Below are 17376 nucleotides of genomic sequence, written 5' to 3' on the forward strand. Positions count from 1 at the left end.
TGCTGATGGTAACATGGTGAAATAAGGATAGAAGCGCATCATACATTTATTTGACTGAGGGAATAATGAAATTAAGTCATAATAGGTTAAGCCGTAATAGGTGGCAATTGAAGCAGGACAGCTTGTGCATTTCTTTTGCATGTCGCTACATTTGCGAGTGTTCTTGACGGTCAATACATCCTCGTACATATTCGGACTGTCCCGGGACTAGCCCATGCCTTGAGATGCTGCCTAGCAGTTTTGGGGCCTTCAGCTGTCGACAGCTTCAAGTCCTTTTAACTGTATGTGTTACTTTTCTCTCTGAAGTCTTACGTTATAGCAGTTTATGCAGACTACAGGTTATATCTATGCGGATCTTCTTCATGGAACGATGTACTGACTGTCAACAACACTCGCAAGTCTGGCGACATGAAAATACACAAGTTGCCCTGTTTCACTTGCCGTTCCGGTACACTATGTCATAGTGCGGAGATCACTGCTCACACCTACTACGGCTCACTTAATTTCATTATTTCCCGAGTGAAATAAATGTATGATGCACTTCTATCCTTATTTCACCATGTTACCATCAGCAATGGTGTAGAGCAGTGTTTCCCAAAGTGTGGTCCGCGGACCCCTGGGGGTCTGCGAGAGTGTCTGTGGGGGTCCGCGACCGTCTCTGACATTTCAGTGAGGATTTTCGTCCCCACAAACACGCGCTCGTACATGCTGCCCGATTTCCAAACACCCAGAACTTCCAAAATTGCTACAAGTATGCTTCAACGGCTAGCTTCTAATTTCTGATAGAAAAGTCCTGCAATGCACGTTTGTCCGCGTCATACACATACAAACAAGACGAAGAAACCAGACCGGAATCGTTTCTGAAGCTGTATCGAAAGCACGCAGCAGCTGACGAGGTTGCTGGTTATGCACTGGCTAGCATGGGAAATACAGTGCGTCATTTCGTTTTGCTTCGAGTTCGAACTGACTGAGAGTGTTCCTGTATTCAGCGCATTTTATATTTGGCACCCTGCGGACCTCTTGCAGCGATGGTAGCACTACAGATGATACCTCGCACTGAGCGCGGCGTTGGAAGTCAACTTCGCTTCTGTCTAGACAGTCACTTGACCATGTTCATGCCTGCACAAATGTAATTTCGTACCTTGTTATACCCTGTCGCGCATATTAAACGCGGTCTGCAATGCTGTGTTCCACAGCGCGTATCCCGGTATATTTGTGTGTGTGTGTGTGGGGGGGGGGTCCGTGAATTAGTTCTCATCGCTTCTGGGGGTCCGTCACCGCCAAAAGTTTGGGAAACGCTGGTGTAGAGCATCGTCACACAAGGAGTTGAATCTCCCTAATCACAAAATAAACTTGTTTTATCCTCCGTTTATTTCGTTCTCAAGTTGATGCAGCATCCTTGCTAATCCATTCGGGTGCACAGAATCATTCTTGGCTGTCAACGCCGCCATGCCTCGAATATCACCGATATCATCCAGCATACATCTCACATACTAAGCAACACAAACAACCGCCATCCCGATAACGGCGTCTTCAGAAAGCAACGCCCGCCTGCCTTCGAGGCGTTTGAGCAACAACCAAACACCAGACACCAACAGCTCCCCATAGAGCCCATAGTTTGAGATAATTCACACAACACTGGGCACACGACCAATGAGAGTGCAGCGTTGTAGAAATTATGCAACGTCAGTCGGCCAATCAGGAGCTGAAGCTTAACTGAAGCTTCTTTTGGCTAAAAGAAATATTTATTTCACACAAAGCACTGATTCAAAGATCTGATACATGGGTGCACTGTGAATACAAAGTCCACTGCGTTGCTGACGCACTGTAACTAAGTTCGAACTTAAAGCAAAACGAACACAGCCCTCGAAATCCGACGAGCGTGTTCTTCACTCTCCAACCGCTCCAACTCACGAAGCATTCCAGTTCCGGAGCTGGTAGACTGTTCGTGGGATAATAGTCGTGTCCAGGAACAGCATAACACACGTTGAATCATATCGACGCATGAATAAACCAGCGAACACTTTTACAAACTGTTCTGCCCAGAGGCGGAGAGTTTTCATTTTCCCCGGGGGGGGGGGGGGGGGGGGGCAAGGGCGCACCGCGAAATAAGTACTCTGGCGGTGGGAGGGAGGGGGGATATGTTTATTAAGAAAAAAAAGAAAGCTAAGCCAGATGGATGTCGGTGTGTTATTCCAAAAAAAGAGTGAAATGGGGAAGACAAAAAAGGCAAAGAAAAAAGAAAGCAAAAGAAAACAAAAAGAAGGAAAGAAAAGGAAAAGAAAAACGAAGAACCCAAAACTAAACCTGAAGAATAACACACTCTGGCGGGATCTTATGATGTATGCAGAACTGGTATAGAAATAAGAGGAAGGAAGAACGGAAAAAACGAAAAAACAGAGAGAACGTAAACAGTGAACATGTGCACAACTGAAGGCATTACGCCTTTGAAAACTGACTGCAAAAGGAACAAAATGCATTGAATCCTCGGTGTTTGACCCGAAATGCGCGCAATATTATGAATATGGTGAATGAAATGGAGCAGCGGGAGTTGAACCCGTTCCCAACGGATATGCGTTCCGAAGGTTCCACCGTTACACCTCACTGGCAGCTGCTGGTACCTTTCGAATGCTTCGTTTCATTGATCTGATTGCTTTGGGCGAAATTCAGGCTATGTGTTGTGTCATCCTCTGTGTTTCTTCGCCTCACTTTCTACTGTGATAATGAATATGGTTGGCGGATACATATTTTACAAATTGCAAGTTGCATTTTTGGGGTTGGTGCCTCTTCGCTCTTTTGACCCGGGCGCGCCGAGCCCCAAAGGTTGGTGTCAGTCTCTTAGCGGGACTTCCCGGGGGAGGCGGCGCCCCCCCCTAGTTCATGTTCCGGGGGGGGGGGCAAGGGCCCCCGCTCCCCCCCGCAGTCGGCGCCTATGGTTCTGCCGATTGACATCACCGAAACACGGAACACAAGAGGACGCCTTGCCGGCCGATTTTATGATGAGCATCTTCTTTCGTTGCTTCCAGAGCGGAAAAGGCGCTTGTGTGGCACGTAATCGTAATCCTGTCTTTGTAGTCAGGCCTCAAAATTCGACGGCGCCCGAACGCGTTCTTCACTCGCCAACCGCTCCAGCCCACGAAGCATTCCAGTTCCGTAGTTGATAGTGTCACGAATCGAATCATCATCGAGAAACTTCGAGGGCAGGCACGAAACGGGACATCTCATCCCGGCGCATGCTGAAGAAGAAGAAAGAAGCTTCCAGACACATCGCCTGCTGCACGTGCTGTTTCTAGACTTTTCGGCGCGACGCTTAAATGCTTGTGCGCTCCAGGCTGGCGCATTCATTCTTTGAACTCAGTTGTGTTGAGAGAGCTATCACTCTTGTGCTTTTGCTACCAAGTAGTTTAATAAACTGTTTGCTGTTTATTCGACGACTCGCCGGCCCATTTCGCTTCGTGACATTTCTGGTGGGGATGCAGGGTAATCCCTGCTCAACAGCCTGGAAGAAAGGCAACGAGTGAGTCGAAGACAGCGTGGTCTACCTTCGGAATTCAGGCCATTGGGTCCCCCAACCCGCAAGAAGAGAAATACGACAGCCACCATCGGCAGCGCGGCACGGCAACAGCTGGGCGCATACGCGACCCGCCCAACCTGCACCACTCAGCTACCAGCCACGCGCACAAGGAACTCGCAAGACAGACGTACGGCGAACGTCAGACTTGAGGCCGCTCTGCTACCATTGTGAAGAAGCCACCCGGGTCCACCGCCGTTTCCCGTACCGACGACTGGGTCTACCCGGATTTTCCCCTGACGCCTCCCGCCTTCAGCGCGTAGTCATCCCGCCGCAATTGAAGACTCTCTATGGCAGCAGCATGCTTCTGCTGACTCACGACGCGACCAGTCTCTGAGCTCGACGAACAGCAATACAGACCGCCGCGACGCTCAAAACCTTACCAGTGACCTGCAAATACTCATCGACGACCACGAGACAACTGCATTAATCGATAACGGCGCCGACGACAATGGACAATGGACGACGACGTTGGCTACGAGGCTTCTCAGGGTGCAAACGAAATGCGATGAGCCGACACAGGTTCTGGCATCGGGACGATGCCACGTCTACGGAGGGGGCAATGCCACGAATCATCTTCGAGAAACTTCCAGGGCAGGCACGAAACGGTACACTTAATTCATCCCGGCGCATGCTGAAGAAGAAGAAAGAAGCCTCCAGACACATCGCCTGCTGCACGTGCTGTTTCTAGACTTTTCGGCGCGACGCTTAAATGCTTGTGCGCTCCAGGCTGGAGCATTCATTCTTTGGACTCAGTTGTGTTAAGAGAGCTATCACTCATGTGCTTTTGCTACCAAGTAGTTTAAACCGTTTGCTGTTTATTCGACGACTCGCCGGCCCATTTCGCTTCGTGACAATAGACTGTACGTGGGATAATGGTCGTGTCCAGGAACAGCACAACACGCGTAGAATCACAAACTGTTCTGCCGACTGACATCATCGGAACACGGAACACAAGAGGACGGACGCCGTGCCGACCGATGCGAACTATTTCGAAACTATGCTGAAACGGCCGCCGGGACGCTGCGCGCACATGCGCGCGTACAAAATGCGATTTCAAAACATTGTCGACCAATCGGAGCGCGCACACAGTCTGGGCCAATGAGCTTGCAACGTTGTAGATTGGCGCAGTGGTACATACTCTGCAGCCGCATCCTCGGTTACCTGAGGACTGCAAACACCCCTACACGCGAATGGAACAGCCTGAAACGCGCTCTCCCAATAGTTCATCTGAATCCCACTAGGGTGTCTCTCCTCCTTCTCCGCCACGCGAAGCGGCGTTCAAGTTAAGGTTGCGGGGAGCTGCACTTAGATACTTTTTGTGTATCTTGAGGAAATATTAGATACATTTTCAAACACACACCTCTAACTGTAACTTAATTACTTTTTTCAGTAACTTGTATCTGTCTTTTTGAGTATTTCTTGAGTAAAAATGACGAAACACCGTCGCCGAGCTGGAGGTGGCGCGAAGGGCGCGCCGACAATAGGGATCCTCCATGTGCGTGAGAAGCTGCAGCAACCCGTCGAGGCTCGAGGCTCCCTAGCCGACACCAGGCAGGAGCTCCACTCCTCCTCGCCTGCACGTGCTCACGCCCTCGCACGTGACATTCCTTGTCCCTCGTCACTCTCTTGGCGGCAATGAAGAGAATGGCCGAGTTTGAAGGCGTCGACGCCACCACGGGCGCGGACGCCGTCTGTGAGGCTGTAACCAGGGGGATGAACGTGTAGTATATTTCTATTGTCGGGAAAAACTCACGTGACCTCTAGCGTTGGGCCAATCGTTGGACGACGGTTGAGTAGCTTTTTTGCTTTGCTTTTTTCTGTCTCCCTGGGTGACCTGTGACGCTGGCGGTGCTTTTCCCTTTCCCTCTCTCATCTGTTCTCTACCCTCTCCCCCGCTTTGGCGGTTCTGGGTGGTTGTGGATTTTCGTTCGCGTCGAGTGAAATAAATAACAAAATGCGGAAGCGTTGGCTGTTTCTGTTACACAAACTGCTTTATTTTTCGAGATAGATATTCCCAAATCACAAACTGCAGTCTGCTGTAGCTGTGCAAAATACGAACATGATATGAACATTGTTTCTGATGTTCGAATGATATGCCGAAGCAACTTTGCATTCACTGATAGCTGATGTCTCACGTGGAAGACTTCACAGTAGAACAACAGTTAATTGGCTGCACAGGCACACACATTCAGAGATCCGGCATGACAGAGAACATTGTCCATATCCCTTTGCTGCTTGTGTAGGCGCCTGGTTGACCCGCCACAAAGGAACTTGTGGAGCTGCTATGCCGAAAGATGATGCTCCAACCACTCTGAGTGGCTTATCCATTCTACTGTATCCATGCAGATGCTATTCTGAAGCAGATATGGGTTGAGTGCTTATCCCTGAACAAGAAAGATAGAGATCAGAAACGTGAAAACCAAAAATTCTACCTGCCAAAATGTTGCGTATATGTCACAGGTGTGGCGCTATGGGCACCGTGCGCTAGAGTTTTTTATCGACGGCAGCGACCCCTCGAGGGGAAACGCGGCGTAATGCGCTGGTACCAGCCAGCAGCGTCTAGCAGTGCTGTGCTAGTTTCGCCGTTCGAAAAGAGCGATTTGAAGCTGCCTGCATAGAAAGTCAAAGGAGAAGACAAAATGGAAACTAATTCAATGTGGTAATCTGCCACGACAACCAAGTTACTGTGAAAGAGAGGCAACTTGACGTAAAGTTTTCGTCCTTCTCGCTGTATCGTCCCGCCGATCACGTATTTGAGAGAGCGCTTTCACGGCAATCCACCCAACGTGCCGCTCAAATCTGTTGTTTCAAACTTAGAACTCATTCCTTGCATTTAGTATATTTGTCAATGACCAGTTGAGCATCACGATGCGAACTTATAGCACAGCAACTGACGTGAAAAAGTTGCGAAATACACCAATGAATGACCAATGAACATCGTGGAGCTTGGCTAAAATTAGTGTCTGCCATATGTCGTACAGTATTTATCTCTTTTACTCGGACCCTAATTTTGCGGCGTGTCGGCGAAGACGGGATTTGGACCTCGTCTTCCTTCAATATAAAGCTTGCATGCGAACACAGGGAGTTATTTGTCCTCCCTGAGCTGCGTTTCGTAAGCCGTCATCATTTTATGTAGGTGCATTCTGTCCCTATGATCTTATTATAGTTGCCAAATCTTGTGATATCGGTTTACAAGTGGTTCTTTGCTCCTTCCTATTCGTCCGCACACACACACGCAAACACACACACACAAAAGTAATCATGCGTTTGTCGAACAGCAACCTCACTGTTTCTTCTTAGTTATTGTCAATTTTTTTTATTCTTTAGCATAGTTTATGTTTTGTGTTTCTTTTGCGTGATATTTCTGGCTGCTTCTATGTTGCAATTTGCAACAACGTGTCTGATGCGCTATGTTCACCTACACTAAGGCCGCTGTGGTCGTTTTTAGCACTAATAAAACATTATTATCATTACATATCCAGTTTCAAACAAAAACACGCCTTATTTATATCCTGAAACAATCTTGATTGACTGATTGATTTTTATTACTGTGACTGTGCATCAAATGCAGGCACAAAGGGCTAAAAGGGAATCCCACGACATGCATGAGCGATGCAAGATTGGGAATAATTTGACTAAGAAACTTATCCTCACAGTGCATCATCACGTTAACGGATTATGCATAAGAAAGAAATGAGAAGGTTTTTTTTCGCTATCTTCGTAATGTATATTCCAATTTGTTGTTGACTGTATTATTCATGTGAATTCTTCAGTGCGAGATTTCCGTCCTCATAGCGCAGGTAGTGGACATAGCTAGTCTCTGATGTGTAGTCTATAATTGGTAGTCCCTTGCGGATAAATATGCACTTAACTTCACGTAAAAACGGGCCACGAATACTACACGCTTGTCTGCGCTACACACTGTGTCACACATTGTGCATAGACACATAATGTTCCACGTGCAAAAGGCTTCCCCATCGCATACATTTTACGTGACGAACCACTTCCACACAAATAGTCTCACGGGTTAATGAGTCCAAAGCCGATATATAAAATTCGGGAAAACACCCGTACGCACCAAAGCTACATACGCGAAGGCGCCGATACGGCGTCAGTACCAGACCGTTACGCGCGAAATCGCCACGGGTGGCGCTGTCGGTCAAGCGACCGCAGCGTCCTCTCGCTAGTGCACGGTGCCCATACTATGCTAAGCGGCAGAATGGAATAGGAACTGACTTACCTGTCATCGAGTGGGTAGCGGAAAAACGCAGTATTCGTCCTTCTTGAATCGTTGTCGCACCAAGCAAGCGAAGCAGACCTGCCTTCCACTTATCTATCACTGAAGTGTCTTGCAGAAGTATCCATGAGACAACGAGCTTTTCAGAGTCGGTATCGACAACGTATTAGGGAAGGACACTAAAAACCATCCAAAGCGGTACCGGCATAGTTGCTTTGCTTGCGTCCCTGCTGCACCCAACACATTTCGAAACTTTGCGGCGAGTTGCTCCGGCACCGCCGACACGGTGTCGCCGGTTAGGCCTCATATCCTCCAAATGACCATTTCCACCGACGTCCCAAATCAACCAAAAGCTCATTTCATCCGAAAAAATGTTCGGAGGTTCTGGGCTTTCGGTTGATCTGGGCACGCGGGTGGCAGTGACCCATATCCCCCAAAAGCTCTTTTCATCCGAGCGCCCAGAACCACCGAAAGCGGGATACTTGAAAGGACACGATTCCTCTGTTTGTCAGGGAGAGGAGGAAGACTGAGCGGTTTTTGGGTGTGTGGGAATCCAATCCTGCAACTGAGTCAGAAGTGAAGTTTGCAAAGGAAAGGTATTACGTATTGATGTCGATCGCGTACAAGAAATGATCCGATCCGAACAGAGAGATATTTTCCATGTGAGTGACCGGGCTCCAGGCACTGTGTAGGTCATCATAGTGGAAAGCAAATATACGTAGTAGCAAAGCGCCCACTTCACAGCTAGGTCTCGAAGAAGGTTACAAAAAGGGCCTCCTCCTTTACTTTTCTTTTATGCGTTCTGGTAATACAGTTCAGACGTTCAGAAAACACGCTATTAACCGGCTGAAACAACCCCTAGAAAAAGCTTGCAAACAGTATGAATGCATGAAACCAACATATCGTCTGAACTGTCGATCTCCTCTGAAGGCGCTTGAGGTTTGTTTGTTTTCCGCCGTCCCGCTAAATGTTCCAGCCACAGAACATACCACTCCCACCATGCTCTTTTTCCGTGAATCATGACGCGGACTTCCATTACCTTCCGAAGACAGTGCTTCTCCCGTCAGCAACGTGCATACCATAAAATTCATATTCGGGATACCTCTCCGTTCAGATCACTTCTTGAACGCGATCTCATTTGTACACACCGAGTGTCGTGTCATTTCTATCCAACTACGATCAAGCTTCTTTAATATAGATCTCGTGCATCAGCTCTCATATTTATATTAGTCATATATCTCTAAGGAGAATTATTAGTAAGCAGGGGAACAAAGGAAGCTGTGCAAATCAACGGACCGCATACCTCATGCTACAGAACATTTCGAGCACCGGATGAGCAGCAGTCAGGAACCCACGTCACCCTCTCTGGCGAGTTGAAGGAAGTACAGCTCGAAGCAGAGTTAACTGGAACACCACTTCGACCGCTGAATCGGGAAGAGAATCACCCTAGCGGCGCTTAGGAGAAATAAAGGGAAATAATGTTTCCACTGTCCTTATGGCGAATTGTGGTGGTCATTTAATTATAACACTGCCTGGCGCTCGGAAATTGCTAGGAAATTGCGGTTTTAGGATCAGGATCAGGCTCGTCTCATTTCTTTTGAATCAGGGCAGAGTTCGTACACTTGGATCACGCTAGGGCCATCGCGGTCGCCTGTCTTCGGGTTCCGTCGTCTGCTAAATCACGTGAACTTCGACGTGCGGTCCAATGAGAGCCACCGTTGCAGTGCGGATTTGACGACACCGGATATAGTTGGGCAACCCGCTGCTCAATCGTTTCGAGACCGGACGAAAAAAGTAATAGCTGGGAAATTGCGGGCGCGCGGAAAGTCAACGATGAAAGATGAAAGTCACTGAAAAGGTTAGCCAGCTGTAGGGATCGAAGCCACATCTTCTGGATTACCGGTCCAGGGCTCTACCAATTGGGCTAAGCTAACACGCCTCTCCAGCGACTTTCGGGGTGCGTCATCTGCTGTTAGAGCCCTGGACCGGTAATCCAGAAGATGTGGGTTCGATCCCTACAGCTGGCTAACCTTTTCAGTGACTTTCATCTTTCATCGTTGATTTCTTAGGCAATTTGAGGCTTTGTTTGTATCTGTACCTTCTATGTTGTTCCAGCCTCAGAACATCAGTTTCTCTCTTGCGCGGAAAGTGCCACGCAAACATGCAAGATTGCTTGACTGCGCGGGATCTGTAAAAAAAAAGAAAAGAAAAGTTGCCACCAAATGACCACCACTCGCCATGATGCTGTGCTGCGAGGGTGTCCGCCTTGGCATGAGTTGTTTACTCGGCATTACTCTCAACGGTGGTTATCATCGCGATGTTTGTTTGGGTTTGAGACGATTATGTGAAGGTGTATGCTGGTCGATATCACGCGGATACGATGCTGTTATCTCATCTCATACACCTTCACATAATCGCCGCAAACACAAACAAACATCGCGACGATAACCACAGCTAAGGGCAATGCCGAGTCAATAGCTCATGGCAAGGCTTACACTTCCACAGCAACACAGCAACAGTGGGACAGTCGGAACACTATTTGCTTTTATTTCTCGTAAGAGCCGCTAGGGTTGCTCTCTCCCCGAGTTTATCTCCGCCAGCCGAAGTGGCGTTCCAGTTAACTCTGCCTCGAGCTGTACATCGGATTCCCGCATACTTGGGAACCGCTCACCCTTCCTCCTCTCCTTGTTAAACGGTGGACGCGTGTCCTTTGAAGTATCCCGCTTTCGGTGGTTCTGGGTGCTTGGATGAAAAGATCATTTGGGGAATATGGGTCACTGCCACCCGCATGCCCAGGTCAACCGAAAGAACAGAACCTCCGAATATTTTTTTGGAGGAAATGAGCTTTTGGTTGAATTGGGACGTCGGTGGAAATGGGCGTTTGGAGGATATGATCTGCTACCGGTGTCGCCGGCTTGAGCGCGCCAAGGAAAGTTCATAATTTCAAACCAACCACTGAGCGCTCGCATACCGTGGGAGCGGCCTCAGGAGCCAATGGGCTCGTGACGGTTGAGAACTTGCGCTTCGACGTAAAAATTCTGACGTTTCATGACGCTTGATGACGTGAAAAGCTCGCAGCGCCTCACTTTAGTCTGCAAGTGAACTCGCGAGTTTCATCCCCTTGCTGTAACTACGAGCAGCCCGAGCAAAGTTGCCTCCGTTCTGTCAGAGGTACCGTGGCCACAATATGAGAGCACTTTAAATTCGCTGCAACGAAGGAGAACGGGAATCTTGAGCTGAATATCTTCGCTGTGAACCGAAGACGATGTTTATAAGCGTCTTACCTTCCCGGTTACCCCCTGTTTAGGCGTTCCTCTTAATGTTTTGCCTGCAGTTGCGTACGATTACCCAAGAAGGGATGTCTCTGTGGCTCTGAAGTGACACCTATTATGAGCCAAAGGCGAAAGATATGGTCTGCGCACAGAATTGCAAAAAGTAACTGGACCCGTACTCGGATACTTTTCCAAGGTATTTGTAACTGTATCTCAGTATTTTTTCCTGTCAGTAACTCTAACTGTACCTTAATTAATTTTGAAGCTGAGTAACTGTAACTGATAACTTAGTTACTTTTAAAAAGTAACTTTAAGAAACCTACTAACAGACGGCGAAGCCGTTGGTTAGGTCGGTGCGCCATGGCAGAAGCCTTGCGGCAGGCGAAACAACCGTTGCTGCAGCAGCTGCACTTCCGTCTAAGCCTCATTCCCAGTGCTAAATCTGAGCGTGTCCAATGTGGGACATGTTCCGCACCCTATCGCTGAGTGGGCTCACGAGTTTTTCTCTGCATGTTTTACATTCTCGACATGCCTTTTCTGTAACACGTGTGTTGATAAGCGGGTCCATGTCTAGTCTAGCGATGCCATTCGATTTGAACCTTGAAATTCACACCACCTGAATAAATTATCCAAGGTGCATCATAATCCATAATAAATAAGCGGCGGTCGGTTTCAGAAATCCTTCCAGTGAGCATTCCCCAACGGAAACTTTCGGCGTCTGAGCCAAACGACCATGTACATACGCCCATTGTTTACAAATGTGTGCCTTCGCACTCTTTCTGTTGTCTCTCTCTCCTGTACCCCATTGCCGTTTTCCAGGAAATTTGTTTGGCTACCGGCTAGTGAAGGAACATGTGATGTTGCGGTTCGGGGGTCCGAGCGGACTTGTGCTGGAGGTAGTCAGGCAGGGGTCCGTCTTCAACAACAACAGATGTTTATTCCCATGTTCAGTATCTCAAGAACAGACAAACAAGCCATCATGGCCGCGCTCTTTTAAAGCAAATTCACAGGGCGAGAGAGTCACGTGTTAACCTTGTCCAACCAATCCGCTGATCGGTCCCGGTCAGGCAACGGTCACTCCAGACGTCTCGAGGTCGCCAGACGCACCTGTTTGAGATCTCGAAGAGTGGCTGTCTGGGAGATGAATAGGGAGCTTATCCCTAGGTGACCTTCTTAGGTGCCCGAAGGGAACGACGAGGAAGACTGAGTCCATTCACTAACGTGTTCGCTGCTCATCACAATCCAGACGGTTGGCACCACATAATGAATGGCTTAACCAGAAGTAGCCTTGGTGTCCTCTTTTGGAGTAAGTGTCGCGCAGCTGTTGTCTTTGTCTCAGGCGACGATCACATTGACTGGGCCAGTCGCAACAGTGATAACAGCTACCACGTTCCTTGGTGCGCATTTCTCGAGTTAGCTGCGAACCGTGTTACTTTTCAGGGCGTTCATGGTGGCGCTGCAGGTGACGCGTGTTCCACGTTGCAATGGGTCTGTCGCACTAAAGTTTCGTCCGGCGACCGCAGCGCCAACTGCCCTCCTCTAGTGTAGAGCGCCCTTACTAGCCGGTCGTGTCCGGCGTATTCCCTGCCTTTCCGCCGTACCGGGAACGTCATCTCTTTTGTGGAAATCCTTGCGCCACGATTTTTCACAGCCGCAGCGTAGGTGATACATACCTATGTACAGAAAAATCTCCGTCTACACGACCACAAATGGCGCTGCAGAATACGGTTCGGAGGGGTGTAGGAAAGAATGTCCCCGGAAAAAATGTCCCCGAGAAAAATGTTCGCGAAAAAAATGTCAACGTTCCCAGCCCATCAGGTAAGATTATATAGCGCAAAACAATGCACCGACTTTTTGATCATACCAAAGAAGGTATTTCAAATTCAACTACATACCTACAACTGGGGGTGGAATAGAGTAAGTTACGAGAGTGAATAAATGATATTATTCTCAATAGGCACGAAACAACGGTGAGGCGAGTAGAAGGAAATGCCGTACATTATATTTCTTTATTTTTTTCTGCAACTCTATATTTATTCATGTACTTCCTGATCCACATGTGTTCGGTTGACGTTAAAACCGTATCGTCCGTCCAATACCGCGAAGTAATTGCTAAAGGGCTCTTCTCTCCCGGTGTGTACTGCATACAAAGATTCCGAAGCCAGCTTTACACACTTTAAAACCGATGAACCTCATTGATAAATTTTTTATTAATCATTTTCGATAGCTTTACACGCTTTTTTGGCGGTATTCCTATTGCTTCTATAGATAAATTAAAGCAGACTTGTGTAAGCATCACCATGTAAATGCGACAGCAAATGAATCATTAGACGGTAATTGTGAACAGGCTTACCTTCAACTAACTCCTTTGAGCACGCTGGCCCTTACTTGTCAGCACAGAATAAGCATCAGCAATGACAGGACGATCAATAAATGCACGGCAACAAAATGCGGCCTAAATACCAATTTTGAACATTTCGTAGACGGGTGAAATAAATATTCTATTCATCGAAAATACCATGCGATCGTATCCTCAACACCCCGTTCTGTTCAGTCGCACGTTCTGTCTGTACCTTATGTCCACAAATATTGCAGTATGCTATCCCATCAACGAGCCTAACTTTTTGCACTTGTTCAACACCCCGATTTTGTTTTTTGGGGAAACTCCGGGTAACCTCTCCACAGGGGACACTTCTTCCGGGGACCTTCAGCTTACTGCTTGGAAATACGTTGACCCTCATTTCACAGCACAGAATAAGCATTAACAATGACAGGATGCTCCGTGAACGTGCTGCATAGGTGGGGAAGTTACTTTTATTTTGTAGTGCACTACCGTTACTCACTACTTTTTCAAAAAGTAACGCGTTACGTTATTCGTTGCTGTTGCCATAGTACGTAACGCGTTACTAACGCCGTTACTTCTGATAAGTAATGCCGTTACTTTTGCATTACTTCGCCAGTTGTCCTTATAATATGTACCATTTTCGGTTGAGTCACACAAGTGCGTTCCGCAGATCAATACACGCAATGTTGTGCACAAACAAGGGTCACGCATGAACAAAACTTACATGTATGATTTATTGCAACGCTGAAGTAGTTGACGCTCAAAATGTTCATCTGTGTGGCTGAGCAGACTCCTAATGACACGTGCGTGCTGCTTGTCAAGCTTGATAGAGACGGTGACCTTTTATCTCACACAGTATAAATCCAAACAGCGAATCCCTTGGTACTTTGTTACTTGTTCAGACGGTAGAGGATATTTTTCTGTCGCATTTACCCCATTCGTCCGAAAAATACCAAAGGGAGTGAAAAATAGAGGTGGTAAACAAAGGTGACATCTCAACCAGGGTAGGTCAATAGTCCTTTTGCGTTCTTCGCAGGTGCCGATGTGACCTTCTTGTCATTGTTGAAGATGAATAGAAAAAATCGGAGATTTTCCCGGAGTCTACAGGCACGGTCCTCGCTCAAGCTTTCGAGTTTAGACGATGAAGCAATGTTCCCAAACACGCAGTAACGCATAACGCCGTTACGCGTTAGTTAGTAAAAATGTAATGACGTTACGTTACTCATTACTTTTCTTCCAAATGTAATGCGATACCATATTTCACTACTCGAATGTAACGCGTTACCGGTAACGCACTACTTTGTAACGCGTTACTCCCCACCCATGACGTGCTGCAACAAACTGCCGTCTAAATACCATGCGATCCTAACCTCAACACCCTTGCTTTGTTTCTTTCGGGAGCTCCCGGTAGCCTTTCCACAGGGGACATTTTTTCCGGGGACATTCTTTCCGGGGACGTTTTTTCCGGGAACATTTTTTCCGGAGCCGGAAAAAATGTCCCCGGAAAAAATGTCCCCGGAAAAACCGTCCCCGGAAAAAATGTCCCCTGTGGAAAGGCTACTGGGAGCTCCCGAAAGAAACAAAGCAAGGGTGTTGAGGTTAGGATCGCATGGTATTTAGACGGCAGTTTGTTGCAGCACGTTCACGGAGCGATTACGTTCAGGGAGCGTTCAGAGCGTTCACGGAGGGATTATTTCCAAGGCGATAACGCGGTTGTGATGATAGAATTAGATAAAGGCCCAGGAGATACGAATAATCTGTTACGAAAACATGCTACTCGTCGTCGAATGAAAACATCTGTACGCGTTTTCATTTGTCTAATATTATTACAACATTCCAGAAAAAAAGTTTGAACTGGAAACTGAAATTGTATCATTTCGTAGGCTGCCGGATGTGTTGTGTCATTATTTCGGAACACTAGACTTTTTCTTCTTATTCTTTTTTTAACGGGTGTGGTTACTTTTCGCTTTATTATTTATTTATTTATTTGTGGGGGAGGGGAGGGCACGCAGCGCCTTTCTGGTAACTAAGTTGTGTGTGAGGCAGTGATTACTATTTTGATCCATTCTGCACGAAATTAAAAAAGGAGGGGAGGCGCTAAGACGCCAGATTGATACGATCACTAAAGTTATTTACGCAAAGGAATACAGCATAAGCGTGTTTTCATCGCGCAGTTCCTGTTTTCTTTTATTTGTTCAGAGGAATACTTTGGTCATTGTTGAAGACTTTTGCGTGTCCGTGGGCACTTATATTTTATACATACTATAGCAAGAAGTGAAGCCAAGACGTCCGTACCGAAGGAACCGTTCGGGTTTATTGCCAAAACGAAAAGGTAATGTCGGTGGGGGATGCAAGGCGCGAGGTCACGAAGCCAGCGGTGACTCATCTTCCTTTACACTCCGCCGCCCGAAAAGGTGGTCAGCTGTCTGCTTCCAGTCTGTAGAGAAGCTGGACCGGCCTGTTGAGTGTCCGTCCTCCTGGCAGGGTCACTTCGCACGACCGTATCCTTCCGTCTGGGCTGACCCTGACCTGGCTGACTCGCCCTAGAGGCCAAGATATTCGTGGTCTCTGCTCAGCGGATATCAGCACCAGGTCACCGACCTTAACACTGCGTGACTGGACAGGCTTGCAGGTGTTGGCCGATCGCAAGGAAAGGATATATTCTTTCGTCCACTTTTCCCAAAGCCGGTCTGTCAACCTCTCCTGGTAAACCCATCGTCGTCGTAGGTCCACGGGAGTTGACCCGGTTGCGGCTCTTGGCTCGCGTGATGGGAGAGCGGTGAGCCTGTGGCCTACTAAAAAGTGGGAGGGGGTGATGGCCGCAAAATCGTTTGGGTCTTCCGAGACGTATGTTAGTGGCCGAGAATTCATCACAGCTTCGATTTCGGCGAGGATCGTAGCAAGATCTTCGTATCCAAGGGTGCTTCTGCCTAGAATCTTGCGCAGGCACGTCTTTACGGTTCGAATCAGACGCTCCCAGAACCCACCCCACCAGGCTGCTCGTTCTACGATGAACTTCCATGAGAGGCGGCGCCCCGTGAGGAACCCGCTTACTTGAGGATGCTGCGACAGCCTATCGAGGGTGAGATCGCGCCGCACTCGCTTGAACGTTCTAAAATTATCCGAATACATCGTCTCAGGGATACCTCTTCGCGACAGGAATCTTCTGAATGCCATCAGGAAATCTTCGGCCGACATAGATTTAGTCAATTCCAGGTGGACTGCTCTAGTCACCGCACAAGTGAAGATTAGGATGTAGCACTTCCTAGCGGACCGCTCCGAGCATTTGTAGTACAGTGGTCCTGCGTAATCCGTACCGGTGACTGTAAAAGGCGGCGCCTGGGATAAACGGTCTCGTGGCAGAGGAGCAGTGGCTTCTGAGCAGGCCTGGGCCTTTGCTCGGCGACAGATACGGCATCCGTGCAGAGTCTTCCTCACTACTTGACGTCCCCGAATAATCCAATGCTCTTCGCGCAGTTCTGCCAAGGTTTCTTGAACTCCGGCATGAAGCAGTCTTGTGTGTGCCCGGATAATCAGCATTGCCGTAATCGGGTGATCCGAAGGTATGACAATGGGGTGCTTCGCTGATTCGTGGAGATCGCTGTACTGCAGTCGACCTGTCATGCGGAGGACGCCTTTCCCGTCATGAAACAGCGATACATACTGAAGGGACTTGTGAGTGGTCGGATGAGGCCCAAAAGACTCACGCTGAGCCGTCAAAATCCAGTACTCTTCCGCCGCTGAGATCTCCTCGGCTGTAAGGACACCAGTCTTCTTCTGGGAGGGGTGCGTACTGTTGTACAGGAACCTCAAGGCCCAGGCGGTAACCCGCAGCAGCTTGTGAAGCGAACTGTACCTGTCCGCATTCATTATGGGAACCTTTACAGATGCGGGCGCGGAGTACAAGTCGCTACCCTTAGCCTCGTTTCGCACCTCCTCAGACGTTTCT

General features: G+C 48.2%; 1 protein-coding gene across 2 annotated transcripts in view; it reads left to right on the forward strand.

Annotated features, from left to right (window-relative positions):
* The window catches only part of LOC135367369 (uncharacterized), a 136612-nt gene that overhangs the window by 12296 nt on the left and 106940 nt on the right, over positions 1 to 17376 (forward strand). The gene's annotated exons all lie outside the window — the stretch shown is intronic.

The sequence above is a fragment of the Ornithodoros turicata genome, chromosome 1 (assembly GCF_037126465.1).
Source record: "Ornithodoros turicata isolate Travis chromosome 1, ASM3712646v1, whole genome shotgun sequence".
NCBI classification, from domain to species: domain Eukaryota; kingdom Metazoa; phylum Arthropoda; class Arachnida; order Ixodida; family Argasidae; genus Ornithodoros; species Ornithodoros turicata.